Below are 22500 nucleotides of genomic sequence, written 5' to 3' on the forward strand. Positions count from 1 at the left end.
CTCTGCAAGTTATTCAATATCTGCTCAGTGATATTCGTATCATGAACCTCTGTAGGAATCTTTAAATTTCCTAAGTGCCATACTTCAGAAATATGAACAAACACATGTACTGTGCAATTAGCCTTCACTGTAGGTAGGGTATTGTGTTGTACAGTATGCTATTTCAATTAATCTGTACTCAACTATTACCTGTGGAGGAGGAAAGTTGGTCTTTTAATATCTGTACATGTATATATGAGCAAAAAAAACATAGTAATGCCATGAGGTTAGGTTAGTTATTGACATCCCTTCTGTTTTGTACCTGTAACCCTAGAATACTAGGCCAGTTTAATTTTATTCACCTTGACCAATGTAGGTCCAATAAGGTTTGTCCCTTACTTTTGACCACTGGCAATGGTAACTTGCCTATTTCCTGATCACTATACTACACATCCACTTGTGATGAACCTATAACTTCTACGTCTGTGCCATTTCCAAAGCTCTTGCTAAGCCCGGCAATGGGAGTTCTGTGACATAGGCTACACTGAGAGTTCTGTGACATAAGCTACACTGAGAGTTCTGTGTCATAGGCTACACTGGGAGTTGTTTGACGTAGGCAAGCCTATGTTAGATTCGGTTATTTTTTGGAAGACTCCAGCCACCTCCCACATTATAATTTATATTTTTCTTGGGTAAAACACATCAAAACAAAAAATTTCATCTCAATACACGACCTTTGCAAATGCCTAATAACAGAGAAAAATAATTAATAAAATTACGACTCATAAGGTAAGACAATACCGGCCCCCACCTCCTCCATAGATAATATGGGAAAACTGTAACCAGTAAACACCCCTAGATTATGCTAGGTTGGTATTTTTAGGTTCTTTTAGTGCCCTATCATTTCCTAGCCATTTTTGCATGAAAAACTCAAAATGTTTTTCATGGAAAAATGGTTAGCTGGAGGCATTCGCAATGGCTGGCTGGGGTCTTCCGAAAAATTACCATTAGATTCTGTTAAGTCTAGTTTATATGAATTCCTACTAAAATTCAATCTAGGCTATACCAGTCTTTCTTTACATTGCGCTTTACCTTGCTGCTCACAACACCTACCTAAATCCCTTTTTCAGAGTACAGCCTTCTTACGCTATACCTGGGTGTAGGCTATACTTATCGGACAAACCTAACCGTATGTTTGTCTGCACTCCTGACGTGGCGTAGGGATGGTTTCAGTGTGATGAATATAGACTATATTGCAGTCAAAAGTTATCCTGTGGAATGGAATGGAAAATGAAATTTAGGTTTGAAGCCAAGCACTGGAATCCGAGGGATTATTCAGCGCTAGTTATCGTCATGTTACCCAGAGGCAAAAGTCAAATTCTTGTTGCAGTGAACTTAGTGTGGAGTTTACCTACTTACCATAGTAAGTTCGTCCAATAAAACACACAAGATATATCCGTGGCACGCTACTTCATTACGGCATGTAAGTTTTACGGTCCAATTAAAAATAAAACAACGGAACCACGAGAAAACCTCGTACTCAAATGATGTAGGGGAAGGAAGCTCAGGAGAGAAGGAATCGCTACCTTCGGACTACCAGAGTCGCCGTCATCACGTCATGACGATATGTGCAACAGGCCTTGTCTCTCGGTGGTCTTGATTAAAACCCGCGTTCTAGAGACCTCGTTTCTGGTCTATTCTAGAAGCGAAGAGGAAAGGAAAGGGGTGTCTATGATAACTGGTGAAAGACTACTCACTACACTTTTTGGTCAGTGGAAGACATGGATGCTGGGGTGTATAGCTGGTGAATGAATTATGTTAAATGGAAAAGAAACTGAAGTATGTAAATCTTCATTTAAACTGAAGTAACATCGGTCTTACTGTGTAACAGACACGGCTACATAACTCAAATATAAATATATAAATACTAAAATACAGGTCCTATTATTATATGTAATCACATTTAATAACAGCTTCTACTTACTTTTATTATATGAATGGTAAATATACCTTTTATTCTCATTTAATCAAAAACAGTTAATTTTCCCTAGCAAAATATCTTCTCTTCCTATGAAAAAGAAAGCTAACTCTTACGACCTTTAAAAAAAAAAAACAAGAAGGGGAGCCATGTTATAAGGAACCCAGAGATATAAAGAGTTGAAATGCCGAAGTTTTATCAAGAGCCAAGTTAAGTTGATGTTTTCTTTAAGATGCCGTTAAAATTTTATGCAAGAAAATGGAAGGTTTATAGGGAACTTCGGAGAAAAATCTGAGAAGGGTTTGAATCATTTACAGTTTGTGTACATGCATGTGTGTGTGTGTTTGTGTGTGCGTGCGCACGCGATATATAGGCTTGCAGAGAGAGAGAGAGAGAGAGAGAGAGAGAGAGAGAGAGAGAGAGAGAGAGAATTGAATTAAGTATAGAATTTAGACCAAAGACCAAGCACTGGGACCTATGAGGTCATTCAGCGCCGAAACGGAAATTGACAGTAAAATGTTTGAAAGGTGTAACAGGAGGAAAACCTCGCAGTTGTTAGGAGAGGGTGGAGCGTAAGATGGAAGAAAGAGAATATGAACGGAGTTACAGTGAAAGGAAGGAAAGGGGTTACAGCCAGGGGCCGAAGGCACGCTGCAAAGAACCATTAGCAACGCCTACAGCGCACCGCATGAGTTGCACTGATGGCACTAACCCCTAACGAGAGAGAGAGAGAGAGAGAGAGAGAGAGAGAGAGAGAGAGAGAGAGAGAGAGAGAGTTATATTTATCAGGGTGTCACATTCAAGACCTACTTTGGGTCTAATTTTGAAAGCGAACCTCGTACATTTTAATTAATTTTTAATCAGAAGCAAGAGGACTGGGGATATTATTTCGTTTTCTGACTTTGACGAAGTTTTAACTTTCTCTCTCTCTCTCTCTCTCTCTCTCTCTCTCTCTCTCTCTCTCTCTCTGTGTTTTTTTTCACAGATATGGGGCATATTGGGCATTTTTCAACGAATATGAATAAAAAACACTACTAAATATAATCATTTGTTTGCATCTCCTGTGTATTTAAAAGCAACAATGCAAAAATACCTTTCGTGTTGCTTACATAAGCCTGGTGTTCCTAGATATTATGATGTGATATGGCAGTGGTTTATGTAACCGCTTTATTCTGGTGGGTTTGAAAGCAATTGAAGGTATTCTATTACATGTAACAGAAAAGCTAACAGATAACATTTCTTCCATTTGACAATGTCCTTCAGCAGATATTATATAAGAAATAAATATCCAACTTAACAGTTTCACATTTCCATCACTATATTATGAGAAAAAGGTAAGGACTGCTTCACTCTGTATCTAGGAAAATATAATAATAATAATAATAATAATAATAATAATAATAATAATAATAATAATAATAATAATAATAATAATAATAATAATAATAATATCCTTTATTGCGCCTCAGGGCATTATCCACACTGTTGCTGAAGAAGTAGAAAAAAATAGAATTCATAATAATGGTAACCTGGCATGGTTTTTTGAAGTAAAGCAGTTCAAGTAGTAATAGCTACTTTAGATCCCAACATATAAATTTGCAATTTCACATATTAACTCTGAAATCCTGAAAATTTGCCTTATTCTTGCCTTAACAATTGCACATTGGTAACGGGCAGATTCCAGTTCTTGAGTCCACTAATGACCATCTTTTATAAACACATCCAGAGCTATGTAAAACCGTCTATGAAATCCCGGTAGAGTTCTTTGTGAAGAGGAGACATAAAAAAACTAAGTACTGAGGTTATAACAACCAGAATTTGAAACATCAAAGGCATTTTATCTCCAAATAAGATAAAGTATGACAAGTAATGGCAGGTGGAATTTAATGACTTAATCCATTTGCTTTCAGACTCTACTGAAACCGCCACTCCTTCTTGCACGAGACCACAAAGATTTTCATATATAAGTCTTTGTGACGCTGGTAATTGCTGTTATTCAGATTCTAATTTTTTTCTTCGAATGCCTTCTCAGTATCCAGTGGAAGATAATTAACGGATCTTAACTATGAGTGTTTTTTGTTATTATTAGTCGCTGCAAAAGACCTATAAGCAATACGTCTAAGTAGAAAAAAGTGTAAGAAGGTAATGAAAACCTCAACTGGCGCACCTCCGTTCATATTCTTTCTTCCTTCTTACTTTCCTCCATCTCTTAACAATTTTTTTCATGGTGCAAACGCGAAGTTTTCCTCCTGTTACATCTTTAAAAACATTTTACTCCAGATTGGCCCTTCGGCATTGAATGACCTATATTCCATTCCATTCATCTGGCGAATACTTCGTGCTGAGTCGCTTTTGACTGACAGGGGTTTTATCAAACTTTACCAGCTATCAGAAACGCAGCATACAAAGTCACGCCAGTGGCATGATAAGAACCAATGACGCAGACCATCAGGAAGGTAAGTTAGGTCCGAAGAGCATGAAATAAGTAGGTAGTAATAATCATGCAAACATCCAGTTTCAAGGAACAAGAGCTCTATTTTAAAGTTGATGCATACGCGGGATATCGCTTATTTGCGCACCAATTCACTCTTTTTTTTTCTAGCGATTCATCACTAGGAAATATGTTCTTATGACACACCATTCATCCATAATTTATTCACTTATGCAAGAACCAGCCACTATTAAACTTTGCGAGGGCAGAAAATATAATATTCATCACAGCTCATAAAATATTTGGCAGGGGGATTGTTTTAATCTACATACCTGAATTTCTGTATTTCATATTTTCTTCGTGAGATATTTTATGATAACGGCGAAATCAACAGTTGTAATGTTTCTTCCTTTCTGCTTTGGACACTTCCTTTAAGAAAGAGATATCAATTATGAAAATTCTATAAGCGTACAGAACTTACCGTAATGATCCAAGATACTAAGATAAATCTTTACTTGATCTTAGTAATCGGTTTTTAGACTTGAATATATGAAGCAAAATGGTCATTAATTAAATGTTTAAAAATCAATGATATGTACCCGTCGTTACACATTTATATGAATAAGCATTGCGAATCCTTTCAAATGTCATTGGTCTGACTTATCTCTCTCTCTCTCTCTCTCTCTCTCTCTCTCTCTCTCTCTCTCTCTCTCTCTCTCTCTCTCTCTCTCTCGTATTAATAGTCTCCTTTTACTTCAAAAGCATCTCAAAGTGTGAGGACATTTCTGAGAAACTCATTTAACAAAATGCTTAAGATATAATACAAGGTAATGCGTTGGCAATTCTTTGCTCCGAATAAAATCTAAATAAAGCATAAAATTTCCTAGTCATATCAGTATTCTAAAACAATTAAAACTAAACCCATGATAGACTAAACCCATTTGTTATACTTGAGTCACTAAAATGAGGCAATTCTTAATTTCCAGGTTATGTATCACCGTTGAAAATCAGTGGTTAGTGTCTACTTCTTAAGCCATTGAATTTATTTACAGATGGGTTTTTCTGTAATCTATAATTTAATTCCCAATACCTTTTGCATGTTAGCTTCCACTGCTGATTATGTTGATATCATAAACTAATTCTAAGACTAATTTTACAAATGATTATCACAGTTCTATTCGTCGTATTGGTAAATGTCATTGATTTGTTATGTAGAAGTTCTTTTACTTTTTTCTTCAAGTTTCTATCAGCTTGGAAAACGATGAGAATTTTTAAAATTTTAGTATCTTATTTTGCAATACAGCTTTACTGGATTCTAGATTTTAGATCTTATGTTCCTGGAACATTACAGAAATTCAAGTAACACTGTTTATTCTAGGCATGTCTCAATGATCAATTTCATTTGGTTCAATAACTGAATAATGAATACCCCTCTCGCAATTATGTAAATAACTTAAGCCCTGTCTGCTCCAACATGTAAGCTCTCTGAGAGGAAAAGGCGCATGCGGGTATAATATATGATATATATATATATATATATATATATATATATATATATATATATATATATACACATTTATATTGTCACGATGAGTACCAAGTACCTGGTTATTACACAACTAATCTCAAAATTCAAAAATTTACCTCACTTCAGTCAGATACCTGAACTCTCATAACAATAAAAATTATGACTGAGTACTCTAAAGGTAACAGTGATCCCTTAACAAACTTACTAATTACGTAAAAAATCAAACTAAGTTTATCAAAACAAGTGTGAGGTATCAACAATTAAACAAGAAATATACTAGAGAAAAAGGGTATCACTCCATCAAACAACTTTAAACTGTTTCCCTGGTCTTAATTCACTTCAGCAAAACTAAAGGAACAAAACATGTCTATCACTTTGCCTTATGCACACAATTAATCCTATTCACTGGTGGTCAATAAATGAAACACTTTTTTTAAAAACACTAAATACAAAAATTTATTTTTAAATTCAAAATTTAAAATTAGAATTCACAATCTGAAAAATTTACTATTACTTGACAACAACACTAAATTTAATTAATTCTTGGATTAAATTATTAAACAAAACTAAATCCCAAAACTTTAATTTATCAAGAAGTTAAGTTTATCAAGCAAAATTTAAACTATCAAGAATTACTCAAGATTCGAAAAGTAAACCTTATAAAATGAAAATTAAATCAAGTATGCTATGTTAACTTATCAAGAAATATTTAAATTATTAATTATAAAATGTTAAATTACCAAAATATAAAATGTGGAAAATCAAGAGATTGCAAACACAAAAACACACAAAAATACACAAAAGATTTATAAATAATAATTTCAATAAGGCAAGGTTTCCCTAATATACCTTATTATACCATGGTAATAATAAGTAAAATTTCACTTTACCTTACACAAGCTTGTGAAAACCTTTGCAAAATCCACAAAACACACTTTTTGTATGGCGCCGTTACAGTTTTCCTAAATTCACATCTCAAAAGCTAAGTTTAATATTAATGGCCACACAAATATTTTACGTTACCTTCTCTCTTTTGAAGAGAGAGAGAGAGAGAGAGAGAGAGAGAGAGAGAGAGAGAGAGAGGGAGAGAGAGAGGGGGAGAGAGAAAGAGAGAGAGAGGACCAACTCTAATGGTTTTTTCAATCAGAATCAACAAACTTTAGGATTCCAGTGGGAAACTAAATAATCAGGCGACGCCAGAACAATACATGATCAGAGCAATGCAAGTCTACAAAACATGACTTAATCGATCGAGATACGTGCACTTACTCTCAAAAAGGCATACTGTGGATTGAACAAAAAATCATATGGGCGAAGCTCTTAATGAAATCTCAACACTGTCTAAACGGATGACAATAAGTGGTCCCCAAATGGCATGCTTTCAAAACAGAAATGAAGAACCAAAGTTAGTTTGCACAACAGCACATGAAACATTGTGAAACCATTCATCTTTCTCGTATAAGACAAGGCTTTTGCAGACTCCATTCTCATTCCTGCGCTAGTTAATTCGTTATCCTTGTGACAACAACTGAACCAAAACACAACATATGGAATCACAGGTATAGAACACTTGTTGCTACGGGACAAAATGCTGGCCACATACTACATTACTATTAAAACGAATTACCGATTTTAAATTACGCTGTTAAGTTACCCAAATCACTGACTCTTTTGAGATCTGACATTACACTACATATGATATTTCAACAATTATTATTATTACACATAATACATGACAAATAGAAGAGTAAATATATCAAAACTATAGTATGATGTACATATTACAAGGCAACATCACGAAATTCCTCCCCCCAGATGATTAGTTATCCCGGATTTGAATCCAACAATTCACAATGGGAAAAATAATCTGCTCTGACATTATCTTTTCCTGAAATGTGTTTCACTTTTACATTATACCGTTGTAGGTATAAAGACCACCTGGTCAGTCTCTGACTGTTATTTTTCATCTTATTGATGAATGAGATAGGGTTGTGGTCAGACAACACTAAAATTCGTTCACTCCTAGGTCGGTTCACATACACTTCAAACTTTTTCAATGCTCTGATTAATGCTAATGTTTCTTTTTTGATGTGGAATAATTTTTCTGATGCTTTTTCAACTCTGAAGACATGAAACACACTGGATGCAGAATACTGCTATCATCTTCTTGAAGAAAAACAGCTCCAATTCCACAGTCGGATGCATCAACTTGTATTACAAACTTCTTATTGAAGTCTGGAGCTTGAAGCACTGGACTTGAAGTTAATATGGCTTTAACCTTCTCAAATGATTCCTGACATTCTGGAGTCAGAGCAACGCAATTCTACAAAACATGACTTATTCGATCGAGATACGTGCATTTACTCTTAAAAAGGCGTATTGTGAATCAAACAAAAAATCATATGGGACGAAGCTCTTAACGAAATCTCAACACGCCTAAACAGACGACAATTGGCCCGCCTTGAATGGCATGCTTTCCAAACAAAGACGAAGAACCAAAGTTGGTTTTCAGAACAGTACATGAAATATTGTGAAACCATTCGTCTTTTCTCGTATGATAGAAAGCTTTTACAGACTTGATTGCCATTCCTGCACTAGTTAACTCATTATCCTTGCGACAACAACTGAACCAAAACAGTACATATGGAATCATGGGTATAAAACACTTGTTGCTTGGGGACAAAATGCGCGGTCACATACTATGTTACTATTAAAACGTATTACAAATTTTAAATTACACTGTTAAGTTACCCAAATCACTAACTCTTTTGAGATCTGACATTAAACTACATATGATATTTCAACAAAATTATTGTTACGCATAATACATGATAAAATGAAGAGTAAATATATCAAAACTATAGGATGATATACATATTACAAAGGCAACATCATGAGAATATATATATATATATATATATATATATATATATATATATATATACATACATACATATGTATATATGTATATGTATATATATATATATATATATATATATATATATATATATATATATATATATATATATATATATATATATGTATGTATATATATATATATATATATATATATATATATATATATATATATATATATATATATATATATATATATATATATATATATACATATATATATATATATATATACATATATATATATATATATATATATATATATATATATATATATATATATATATATATATTCATCTCTCTCTCTGCACCAACTATAATAAGAGTGTCCTCCTATCACCCAACCACTAAACAAATAAAAAAAAAAAACAGAGAAAATAACTTCACCCAGATCCGTTCTTCCCATCCAAGCATTCATCGACTACTTTATGAAAACTGAAGTCATGCAATTAAGTTCTAGATTGCGGAATTTTCCTCGTGCAACAAAACCAATTCAGTACTGACAGAAAAAAAAACTGTCGTAAACAAGCATTGTTTTAGTTTTCTGTAACAGAAAATTATTGCGCTGGCTTTGTCTGTCCGTACGCACTTTTCTGTCAGCCCTCAGATCTTAAAAACTACTGAGGCTAGAGGGAGGAAATTGGTATGTTGATCATCAACCCTCCAATCACCAAACATATTAATTGTAGGCCTCTAGCCACAGTAGTTTTTATTTTATTTGAGGTTAAAGTTAGCCATAATAGTGTTTCTGGTAACGATATAGCATAGGCCACCACCTACCGTGGTTAAAGTTTCTTATGCCGCGGCTCATGCAGCATTATACCGAGACCATCGAAAGACAGATCTATTTTCGATGGCCTTAATTATACGCTGTAGTGGCTGTACAGAAAACTCGATTGCGCCGAAGAAACTTTGGCGCATTTTTCACTTGTCTATCAATATTTATAGCTTGAAAAGAATATATGCTTTTCTCGTCTGTAAAGCTGAGATGTTAAAGTAGAGATGTTACAGTTGTCAGACAACAGGAAAATTAGCAAAACTATGAAGACGGCGAATTAACTGGAAATACTCATGAGTTGTGTCGTGTTTGTTTATGTGTATATGTGCATGTGCGAGCGCATTATTCACGAGAAGAGTAATGTAATTTCAATGTGAAATAATCTCAGTAAATTCTCTAACTTGCTCTAATTATTTTGTAGTTCACGGCGATGGAAGAAATGCAAATAAGTAATTTTACTATGAAAAATGTCTGCATCCTTTCAAGAGAAAGTGTGGTTATTATCTGTTTAGCATTCATTTCAAAATCCAATTTACCAGAACTGGGCATTGCAATGCAAGCATAGGATATGTTTAAATAAAAGAGACAGCCACATGCAATGAATTTAAAAATGGAAAGAAGGTTAATAGTGCCCTATAAAATAATAATGTTAACGAAATGCAATTTTTTCAAAGATTTTACAGACTTAGAGGAATTACAATATCTTGAAAAACATTTAGTAGAAGGGTCAGCTAGAATAATGGGATTCAGGTACAAGAAAATGCCGGCTCCTAACAACGCTTATGACTTTTCCTTTTTTAATATACACACGGCAAAAAAAAAAAAAAAAAAAAAAAAATATATATATATATATATATATATATATATATATATATATATATATATATATATATATATATATATATATATATATATATATATATATATATATATATATATATATATATATATATATATATATATATATATATATATATATATATATATATATATATATATATATATATATATATATATATATATATATATATATATATATATATATATATATATATATATATTTCAAAATAAGTGGTAATCTTAAATGCTATAAAGAAACTGAGAAGGAAAGGGGGAAAACAAGCTAAATATTTGGTGCTAGTTAAAACTAGTCGAAAGAAAACTATATTCTTAATTTTACCTACATTTAAAATAGTTTTATTTACGGACATACGGAAAACAATCAAAGAGGGGAGAAGGTTAATGTATTGTGGAATTGCACTATCTATGGAAATGCGGAAAGCAATCACAAAGAGGAAAAAGGGTAATGTATTGTGGAACAGCTCTATCTATGGAAATAGGGTAAGCAATCAGAGAGGAAGAGAGGGTGATGTACTGTAGAAGCGCTTCATCTTTTAAAATCTAATTCTTTGTTTTTCTTCCTTAGTCTGCAAACTTCTCCTTGGTTCAAGCAGTGACACCATAATGTTAATCTCACTATGCTAACATTTAAAAAAAAATATTTTTAATAATGCCTCTTCTCGTAAGTATTAGTCCGGAAACGATCAATTCTCAGGATGTATAGAACAAAAGGAATAACCCAAAATGCTCCGATTAAATATTAAATACAACAAAATTCTCTGTCTTTGAATCGCCTGAGAATAAAGTTCTACTATTTCTTACGCTGAATAAAAAAAAATCTCATTTAATAAATATCTATATTTCGTCCTACCATAAATCAAAGGGAAAGATAACTATAAATCTAAATTATTTTAGTTATCATTTCCCTTTGTGTTTTCTTCTCGATTTTGCCATGAATATGACCATGCAATAGATTCTCTGAAACCTCTTATAATTCTCCCGGAATAATTATGACGCTTCGAAAGATTACTGCATAATTCACATACAAATAACAATTTTCAATATAGATTTACACATAATATGAATCCATAACCTGATAGATTGATTGAGTATTGATTATGAAACGTGATAAATGAACCCATAATGTAGCCTTTGTTGCTTCCTAAATAAGTATGGAGTACTGGCAAGTTAAGAAAAGCCTTTTTGAACTATTTCTGTTATCAATTTTATCCATTTGGTCATGTGGTTTATATTTCATTCTTAATCTATGTCATACTTGATAGGGAAGACTGAGCACTACTCTTAAGGAAACGATTATTTACTAATATGTTTAAAATATTGATACATTTTATTAATATGATAAATTTCCTATACTATATTAACATTCACATAAGTAATAAAAAACTACACCTGCATTGATTTACCTTTAATGATCACCTCAAATGAACGCTCATAAAGCTGCTTTTGTTAATTCTTATGAAGTAGATAAATTTTACAAAACTTATCAGCACAATTCGTATTTCGAAATGCCTTTGAGCCTCAGAGAAATAGATTTAACCAGAAATGTTCGCAAACAGCAGATTCTTATCATACGGCTGTCAAAAGAAAAAAAAAAACGGCAATATTTCGCTAGCAAGCAATAATTATTGGTTCCTGTGCACTGCTCAAAAACAGAACCTCTCTCTCTCTCTCCCCCGGCTTTCCAAAAAACAAAACTGGCAATATTTTGTTAGAAAGCAATAACCACTGGTTCTGTTACACTGCTTAAAACACAGTCAGTCTCTCTCTCTCTCTCTCTCTCTCTCTCTCTCTCTCTCTCTCTCTCTCTCTCTCTCTCTCTCTCTCTCTCTCGGGTGTCCAGAAAGACTGTTAATATTTCCTTAGTAAGCAATGATTATTGGTTCCTGATACACTGCTCAAAATCACAGCATCTCTCTCTCTCTCTCTCTCTCTCTCTCGCACACAGAGCTGTCGGCACTGATAATGAAAGATCGCAACTTTCACCTCAAAATTGCTTCATTCATCTAATAACTGAGGTTTATATTTTCCCATCGTAAATTATTCAGATATGAAGTGTTGTTTGAGCTTCACAACCCAAATAAATGTCAGGTTATCAGCACAAACAATTAGGAAAAGTTTGTGAATTGTTTTAGAGGAGTATGTAGGAAGTTATCATTATTTAAATAAACTTCTATTTTATGCATTTGCACCCAGAATCATATAAAAGATGCAGTATTTTATCCATTTCAAGAAAATGGGTTTCAATCACCATTTCCTACATTCATTCACGATGTAATATGACGTATTTTCTAAAATACTCCTATTATGGAATTTTACATACATAACAAAACTAATAAAAAAAAATCTGGTTATAGCACTATGATCTGTCTTTTAAGATATGAACCAAAAAATTATATTAACATTCAACAAGTAAAGGTTATAAATTTCTTTTTTATTGTTCTGTTTCAACTTAAGAATAGCATCGCATTACAGATTCATATGGAGTCTAGACGAAAGTACGCTCAAGCTTTCAAAGGATTTTTTACTTAGGACGAAAAGATGAAGTGTTATTCTTGGCTCTCCAAAGAATGTCAAGATTCAGCTGACGTGAACGTTATTTCTATACATTCAACTTAAAATTATTTTTTTACGACATCTTGTTTGGATATTTACGCCCTATACTTGGCTATTTTGAGAGAGAGAGAGAGAGAGAGAGAGAGAGAGAGAGAGAGAGAGAGAGAGAGAGAGATATTAATGCGCCAAAGAATCCATGTTCATGTCTGTTTCCTTTCTAGGAGATCTGGGAAGAAATAAAATATCTTATATTACCCCAACAAACGTATCACTTTTCAAACCATGGAATGTCTGACAGTGTTATGGCAATTCTTATATACGAGTATATGTATATGTGTACATATATATATATATATATATATATATATATATATATATATATATATATATATATATATATATATATATATATATATATTACTCGACCGTTATTATATCCCCGTGAATTTCGCCTACAATATCCTGTTACTCCAAGAAGGAGAACAATAATGTTATGTCAGTACCTTTCACATCGAGCAAGAGGTTTTGAATATTTCTAAATGTCACTTCAGGGTAAGGCATTCCTCTTGATATGCGTACCTAGTGTTTCAGTTATTTTATATAACTCCCTTTTTGCAGTCTGGCAGGTGACAGTTGGCGACCTACATAACTTTTATTTGGGAAACGTCACTGCTAGTAATGTTCTTTCATTTTTTTCTAAATGAAATCAACGGATCTTTTTATTTTTGTTTCCTTTGAGTGCAGGCTGGAATGATAATCACTTTGGCTGGTCACAGAATACTGAAACCAGATCATGCACTTTCCATACTCAGTATTTATATCTAAATCAATAGTTGCTGTTGTCTTTGAAAACAAGGGATTCTTACCAAACCATCTACTGATATTTGCAGTAAACAATCGGCTATTCTTGTAGTCTACCGTACCTCCAGAATCTATTAAAGACTTACTGCTAACTCATGCCACCATTATATATTCTCATTTTTCATAGTAATTTTCGTTTGCAATAAATTCTCGCAGTCCAATTTGCGACTACTGTGTCCGCACCTTTGCATTCCTTTTTCTCCAGTTTCAAATTCATGAATACCAAAAATTAATTTCCAGCGCTGCGGCGGCACTAGTTCACTTTCCACTGCTATAAATAAATTAAATTTCAAGGTTATGAGCCGACGTGTTCCCTGCGTGGCATTTTTCGGTATTTCTTTCTTTTGCCCTGTGTCCCTTGTCGCTGTAATTATTTGTACGCCCCTGTCTCACTCTCTCTCTGTCTCTCTCTCTCTCTCTATCTGTCTCTCTCTCTCTCTCTCTCTCTGTCTCTCGCACACAGAGCTGTCGGCACTGATAATGAAAGATCGCAACTTTCACCTCAAAATTGCTTCATTCATCTAATAACTGGAGGTTTATATTTTCCCATCGTAAATTATTCAGATATGAAGTGTTGTTTGAGCTTCACAACCCAAATAAATGTCAGGTTATCAGCACAAACAATTAGGAAAAAGTTTGTGAATTGTTTTAGAGGAGTATGTAGGAAGTTATCATTATTTAAATAAACTTCTATTTTATGCATTTGCACCCAGAATCATATAAAAGATGCAGTATTTTATCCATTTCAAGAAAATGGGTTTCAATCACCATTTCCTACATTCATTCACGATGTAATATGACGTATTTTCTAAAATACTCTTATTATGGAATTTTACATACATAACAAAACTAATAAAAAAATCTGGTTGTGGCATTATGATCTGTCTTTTACGATATGAACCAAAAAATTATATTAACATTCAACAAGAAAAGGTTATAAATTTCTTTTTTATCGTTCTGTAGCTACAAACAACGATTTTCTTTGTTTCAACTTAAGAATAGCATCGCATTACAGATTCATATGGAGTCTAGACGAAAGTACGCTCAAGCTTTCAAAGGATTTTTTACTTAGGACGAAAAGATGAAGTGTTATTCTTGGCTCTCCAAAGAATGTCAAGATTCAGCTGACGTGAACGTTATTTCTATACATTCAACTTAAAATTATTTTTTACGACATCTTGTTTGGATATTTACGCCCTATACTTGGCTATTTTGAGAGAGAGAGAGAGAGAGAGAGAGAGAGAGAGAGAGAGAGAGAGAGAGAGAGAGAGAGAGATATTAATGCGCCAAAGAATCCATGTTCATGTCTGTTTCCTTTCTAGGAGATCTGGGAAGAAATAAAATATCTTATATTACCCCAACAAACGTATCACTTTTCAAACCATGGAATGTCTGACAGTGTTATGGCAATTCTTATATACGAGTATATGTATATGTGTACATATATATATATATATATATATATATATATATATATATATATATATATATATATATATATATATATATATATATATATATATATATATATATATATATATATATTACTCGACCGTTATTATATCCCCGTGAATTTCGCCTACAATATCCTGTTACTCCAAGAAGGGAGAACAATAATGTTATGTCAGTACCTTTCACATCGAGCAAGAGGTTTTTGAATATTTCTAAATGTCACTTCAGGGTAAGGCATTCCTCTTGATATGCGTACCTAGTGTTTCAGTTATTTTATATAACTCCCTTTTGCAGTCTGGCAGGTGACAGTTGGCGACCTACATAACTTTTATTTGGGAAACGTCACTGCTAGTAATGTTCTTTCATTTTTTTCTAAATGAAATCAACGGATCTTTTTATTTTTGTTTCCTTTGAGTGCAGGCTGGAATGATAATCACTTTGGCTGGTCACAGAATACTGAAACCAGATCATGCACTTTCCATACTCAGTATTTATATCTAAATCAATAGTTGCTGTTGTCTTTGAAAACAAGGGATTCTTACCAAACCATCTACTGATATTTGCAGTAAACAATCGGCTATTCTTGTAGTCTACCGTACCTCCAGAATCTATTAAAGACTTACTGCTAACTCATGCCACCATTATATATTCTCATTTTTCATAGTAATTTTCGTTTGCAATAAATTCTCGCAGTCCAATTTGCGACTACTGTGTCCGCACCTTTGCATTCCTTTTTCTCCAGTTTCAAATTCATGAATACCAAAAATTAATTTCCAGCGCTGCGGCGGCACTAGTTCACTTTCCACTGCTATAAATAAATTAAATTTCAAGGTTATGAGCCGACGTGTTCCCTGCGTGGCATTTTTCGGTATTTCTTTCTTTTGCCCTGTGTCCCTTGTCGCTGTAATTATTTGTACGCCCCTGTCTCACTCTCTCTCTGTCTCTCTGTCTCTCTCTCTCTCTCTATCTGTCTCTCTCTCTCTCTCTCTCTCTCTGTCTCTCGCACACAGAGCTGTCGGCACTGATAATGAAAGATCGCAACTTTCACCTCAAAATTGCTTCATTCATCTAATAACTGGAGGTTTATATTTTCCCATCGTAAATTATTCAGATATGAAGTGTTGTTTGAGCTTCACAACCCAAATAAATGTCAGGTTATCAGCACAAACAATTAGGAAAAGTTTGTGAATTGTTTTAGAGGAGTATGTAGGAAGTTATCATTATTTAAATAAACTTCTATTTTATGCATTTGCACCCAGAATCATATAAAAGATGCAGTATTTTATCCATTTCAAGAAAATGGGTTTCAATCACCATTTCCTACATTCATTCACGATGTAATATGACGTATTTTCTAAAATACTCCTATTATGGAATTTTACATACATAACAAAACTAATAAAAAAAAATCTGGTTATAGCACTATGATCTGTCTTTTAAGATATGAACCAAAAAATTATATTAACATTCAACAAGTAAAGGTTATAAATTTCTTTTTTATTGTTCTGTTTCAACTTAAGAATAGCATCGCATTACAGATTCATATGGAGTCTAGACGAAAGTACGCTCAAGCTTTCAAAGGATTTTTTACTTAGGACGAAAAGATGAAGTGTTATTCTTGGCTCTCCAAAGAATGTCAAGATTCAGCTGACGTGAACGTTATTTCTATACATTCAACTTAAAATTATTTATTACGACATCTTGTTTGGATATTTACGCCCTATACTTGGCTATTTTCCAGAGAGAGAGAGAGAGAGAGAGAGAGAGAGAGAGAGAGAGAGACCTTACATTACCTTACAGACCTTACAGTTCGTTCGGGTTGCCCCAGGTCCCTCAGTGTGAGGCACCTTTGATGTCTACCAGAGAATTGCTAACGCATCTTCCGGTATATTTTGCATCTTCCAGTCTTGGATGGTCTGGGAGAGAGAGAGAGAGAGAGAGAGAGAGAGAGAGAGAGAGAGAGAGAGAGAGAGAGAGAGAGAGAGAGATTAATGCGCCAAAGAATCCATGTTCATGTCTATTTTCTTTCTAGGAGATCTGGGAAGAAATAAAATATATTATTTTACCCCAACAAACGTATCACTTTTCAAACCATGGAATGTCTGACAGTGTTATAGCAATTCTTATATACGAGTATATGTGTACACACACATATATATATATATATATATATATATATATATATATATATATATATATATATATATATATATATATATATATATATATATATATATATTACTCGACCGTCATTATATCCCCGTGAATTTCGCCTACAATATCCTGTTACTCCAAGAAGGGAGAACAATAATGTTATGTCAGTACCTTTCACATCGAGCAAGAGGTTTTTGAATATTTCTAAATGTCACTTCAGGGTAAGGCATTCCTCTTGATATGTGTACCTAGTGTTTCAGTTATTTTATATAACTCCCTTTTGCAGTCTGGCAGGTGACAGTTGGCGACCTACATAACTTTTATTTGGGAAACGTCACTGCTAGTAATGTTCTGTCTTTCATTTTTTTCTGAATGAAATCAACGGATCTTTTTTTTTGTTTCCTTTGAGTGCAGGCTGGAATGATAATCACTTTGGCTGGTCACAGAATGCTGAAATCAGATCATGCACTTTCCATACTCAGTATTTATATCTAAATCAATAGTTGCTGTTGTCTTGGAAAACAAGGGATTCTTACCTTAGTCTTTTCATCTTCTTACCAAACCATTTACTGATATTTGCAGTAAACAATCGGCTATTCTTGTAGTCTACCGTACCTCCAGAATCTATTAAAGACTTACTGCTAACTCATGCCACCATTATATATTCTCATTTTTCATAGTAATTTTCGTTTGCAATAAATTCTCGCAATCCAATTTGCGACTACTGTGTCCGCACCTTTGTATTCCTTTTTCTCCAGTTTCAAATTCATGAATACCAAAAATTAATTTCCAGCGCTGCGGCGGCACTAGTTCACTTTCCACTGCTATAAATAAATTAAATTTCAAGGTTATGAGCCGACGTGTTCCCTGCGTGGCATTTTTCGGCATTTCTTTCTTTTGCCCTGTGTCCCTTGTCGCTGTAGTTATTTGTACGCCTCTCTCTCTCTCTCTCTCTCTCTCTCTCTCTCTGATTAAATTAGATTTTTCAATTCCATCATTCGTCTGTCATTGTGCTTAAATGTGTTACTTGCTTCTAAGAGATCCATTGAAGTCACACACACACACACACACACACACACACACACACACACACACACACACTCTCTCTCTCTCTCTCTCTCTGATTAACTTCGATTTTTCATTACTGTAAACGAATCAATTTCATCATTCGTCTGTCATTGTGCGTAAATGTGTTACTTGCTTCTAAGAGATCCATTGAAGTCACACACACACACACTCTCTCTCTCTCTGTAGATTTTTCATAAGTATAGACGAGTCATTTCCATCACCAGTCTGTTATAGTCACTGAAGTTTAGAAAGTCAGAGGTATAAAAGAACGAGAGTACTTGTCCTGTAGTCACACGTGGATCACCGCTGTCAGTCTACATTCAGGCTGCGGTCGGAATTCTTTTCTTTCTGCCTCTGAATATCCTATTTCTAAATGACGTCGGGTACAAAAAGAACCAGTGTGCCAAGAAAGGTTAATTTCGAAAATGGGTGATAGCACGGAAAAATAAAATAAAAAAGTTACTAGATAGATTTTGATTCTGTTCTAGTTGCCACCATTTTCCTTCCCTTGTCTTTGATTTCGTTTTTCTTCTTGTTTTTTTTTTCGTCAAGAAAGGTTAATTCCAAACGTGGGTGGTATCACAGAAAAATAAATAAATAAATTTTGATTCTGTTCTATTATCTAGTTCTAGTTGCTAACATTTTCCTCCCCTTATCTTTGAATTTCCTTTTCTTTCTTTTTTTTTTTTCGTTCGGTGATAATAGTCTCCGAAACACGTGTAAACAAGGAACTACAAAGGCTGGAAGGTGGCCTTGATAGTTCGCGGTACGAGAGTTGTTTAGGCGTGAAAACCTTTGATCACTGCTGACAGTTCTCCAGATGTTTCCCCTCTCAGAGACATTGATCTCAGTCCAATTTCCGTTCGCTGGTTGTCAGATGCGCAATGAGTCTCGTTTTGCTTAATGTCTTTTTCGTCATGTTGACGTAATTTGGGAGGTTCAAGGTCATCATTTGATGAAAATAAAATCTTAGGAATATTAAAGAAAAATTTGTGTGAAGGTGATGCAATCAATAAAAAAAAATTCTTCTGCCGTATTGTAGTTAGCGAAAGGATGAACGCTTATTCTACTAGTTTTACCTTACAAGACGACATTTGAATTTATTTCTTAAATTCATTGCATTGCTCTTGTGACTTTCTTCAACTGATAAAGGTAATGTGAGAGGTTACATTTTTCATTTAACGCTCTTTCAGTGAAGTTAAAATTTTGCTTAGAAGAAAAATAAACCTTTCAAAATCGTTGGAAAAGTTAGAAATTACTTCAAAATTAAAAAAAAGAGATTATGGATTTCAGATCGAGATAGACAGACTTTTCAGACACATTAACTTGAAATTCTTATTAACATTTTATAAAGCTAGCTAACATTTTAAGGAATTTCTGTTTTGAGGATGATTTCTTCCATAACACGAGAAACTTGTGTATACTCATCTTACCTTCATTTAAAATCTTAGATATGAAGATTCCCAGCTGCTCATCACTTGTGTTAACTGGAAGCTGTAATGACCTTTGAGTCAGAGTTTCCACAGACGATACTTGGAAAATAGGATTTGGACTAAGCCATCCCGATCACTTCATTTTCCTCCACGGATCCTACTGTAAAGCGTATGTCCTGAGGGAACAACTCTTTCCATTTCCTGAAAAGAGACAGATCGTGATTTCCTATAGTTTTTAGGCTGAAAAGGATTTCAAATTATACTTCTTAATACCCTGCGTCTCATTTACATCTGATACGGCAATAGCTAACTATATTCAACGAAAACTCAACGATTGCAAGACAGAAGAGACGAGAGATGCCTCAAAAATTTCTGGTTAAAGATGTAAACTTCCAAGAATTGTTACAAAAAAAGTGTTTATTGGATTCTCATAGTGCAATGGAAATTAAAATATTCAGATAATAATATAAAATGACTAAAGAATATATAAGCAGTTATAACATTGACTCTTATATTACTTATAATTTTTCCATAGCAAGAGAAATATTTTTACTGCTTATTTCTTTGTAAACATTTTGTAGTTATTTTTAGTAGTGACGGTCAAAAGCTTGTTTTTACATTTATTTTTCTTAACTATTTCACTAAAGAGTCACTCACATACACACACACACACACACACACACACACACACACACACACACACACACACACATATATATATTATATATATATATATATATATATATATATATATATATATATATATATATATATATATATATATATATACATACATATTTATAATGTAAACGCATATTCACATACAGGAAATAATTTCATCACTTTACTCTAAGTCACTTCTTTTGATCTTTACTCTTGAAGTTAATCTTCGAGACACAGCATTATCATAATTATTCTGTTTCTTTGTGTCTATCATTCATTTTTATTCCTTTCTGAAACTCTTCATTTTAAGTACCCTTGGAAATACGAGCTAATTCTACTTAGGGGATGTTCTGTCATCGTTCCTTTTCATGGTGAATGTTGTGTTTATCTCTGTTTTCTTTCCGTTTTCATATTTAATTTTTTTCCTACACGAAATAAAATTTGTTTGGTAGGTGAAGTTCTCATGTATTCTACTATTGTCTTCTTTCTCATTTATAATCGATCCTCGTGATCCTCCAACCCACTCCTCTGATATGAATTACTCACTGCACTTCTTCCTTTATGTAATCATTATCAACCTTGTTTCTTTTTTGGGGGATAGTTCATATAACAACCGTTTATCAATCTAATTCCCCCATCCAGAAACATTCAGTTAATATCTCCTATAATAGTCTTTTACTGGTATTGCAATCTTCATAACATTAAGTATGCATTATTTGAAGACCTATAGTATTATATAACTTTAGGTGTAATCACGTTTTAATGGTACTTGTGTTGATAACCTAATACCAGTGTTTTCTTACCCGCCAATTCAGAGTAGAAAGGGTTTCTAGAAGTTAAAACATAATTATATAGAAATTTTTACGCAGATGCAAACAGACTAGATATACCGTTTTGAGACAGTAATTGTAACAATAACACATGACATTAATAATTGTGATAATAAATAATGTTTTGGTATATGACGACCTTCACTGGAATAAATGCATCCTTCTTCTTAATTTATTTAAACATATTCCGAACCAATGAGTGTTGCCTTTCCGGTTTATAAAACAGTCCTAATGTGGTATATATAATGTAATTTGTTCGAAAGGCGATTGCCGGTTAAGAAAGAAAGAAAAAAAAAAAAACAAGTACAACCTGAAGAGTTTTTAAGATATTCGGGTAGTGAGAATCTAGTGTTGGCAAAGTATACTATTTGCTAAAAGTACAATTAATAACCTCCAGTATTATTACTATTATCATTCAGATGAACCCTATACATATGGAACAAGCCCACCGCGGCCATTGACTTGAGATTCAAGCTTCCAGAGAATATGGTGTTCATCAGGAAGTAAAATCTATAAAAACAAAACTAGAGCATTCTTCGAGGCCTTAAATGCTCTTGATAATTCCGTCGAAGAAATGAGCGGAAAATAATTTGTTTTGAATAATCCTGTGAGGAAATATCCTCACGGAATTCCGCCAGTCAATCATTTCTCCTCCATCCCACCGGACGATGACAATCTTGAATTTGCGGAATAGATTCATAATCCATTTAAGGCCGCAGTATTTCCATTGATTGTCTCGTCTTTGCAACGTTAGTCCTCACTGCCGCTCACAATTGTCAACTTGACGCAAAATTGCTTATGAATCATTGATTGTATTTGGTTTGGGCTGGCAACGTGTTTCCGTAAATCATATTGGAACGATGATTTGGATTGGTGGACACTGAGGATGGGCTTTGTATATTTCCCATGGAATATAAATCAAAGGCAAATGGGTTTCCCGTTGATTACGATGCAAACAAAATATTATTATCATTTTGTGCACAGTCTTCATCGCTTTGGGTTTTTATGTAGTATA

At 33.6% G+C, this 22500-nt stretch overlaps 1 long non-coding RNA gene across 1 annotated transcript in view; it reads right to left on the reverse strand.

Annotated features, from left to right (window-relative positions):
* Nucleotides 1-22500, reverse strand: part of LOC136832881 (uncharacterized) — a 388835-nt gene that overhangs the window by 4649 nt on the left and 361686 nt on the right. The window contains exon 6 of the long non-coding RNA XR_010851347.1: nucleotides 19993-20193. This is a non-coding gene — a long non-coding RNA (uncharacterized lncRNA). The remainder of the gene's footprint in view (nucleotides 1-19992; nucleotides 20194-22500) is intronic.

This window comes from Macrobrachium rosenbergii, chromosome 50, assembly GCF_040412425.1.
Source record: "Macrobrachium rosenbergii isolate ZJJX-2024 chromosome 50, ASM4041242v1, whole genome shotgun sequence".
In the NCBI taxonomy this organism is placed as follows: Eukaryota; Metazoa; Arthropoda; class Malacostraca; order Decapoda; family Palaemonidae; genus Macrobrachium; species Macrobrachium rosenbergii.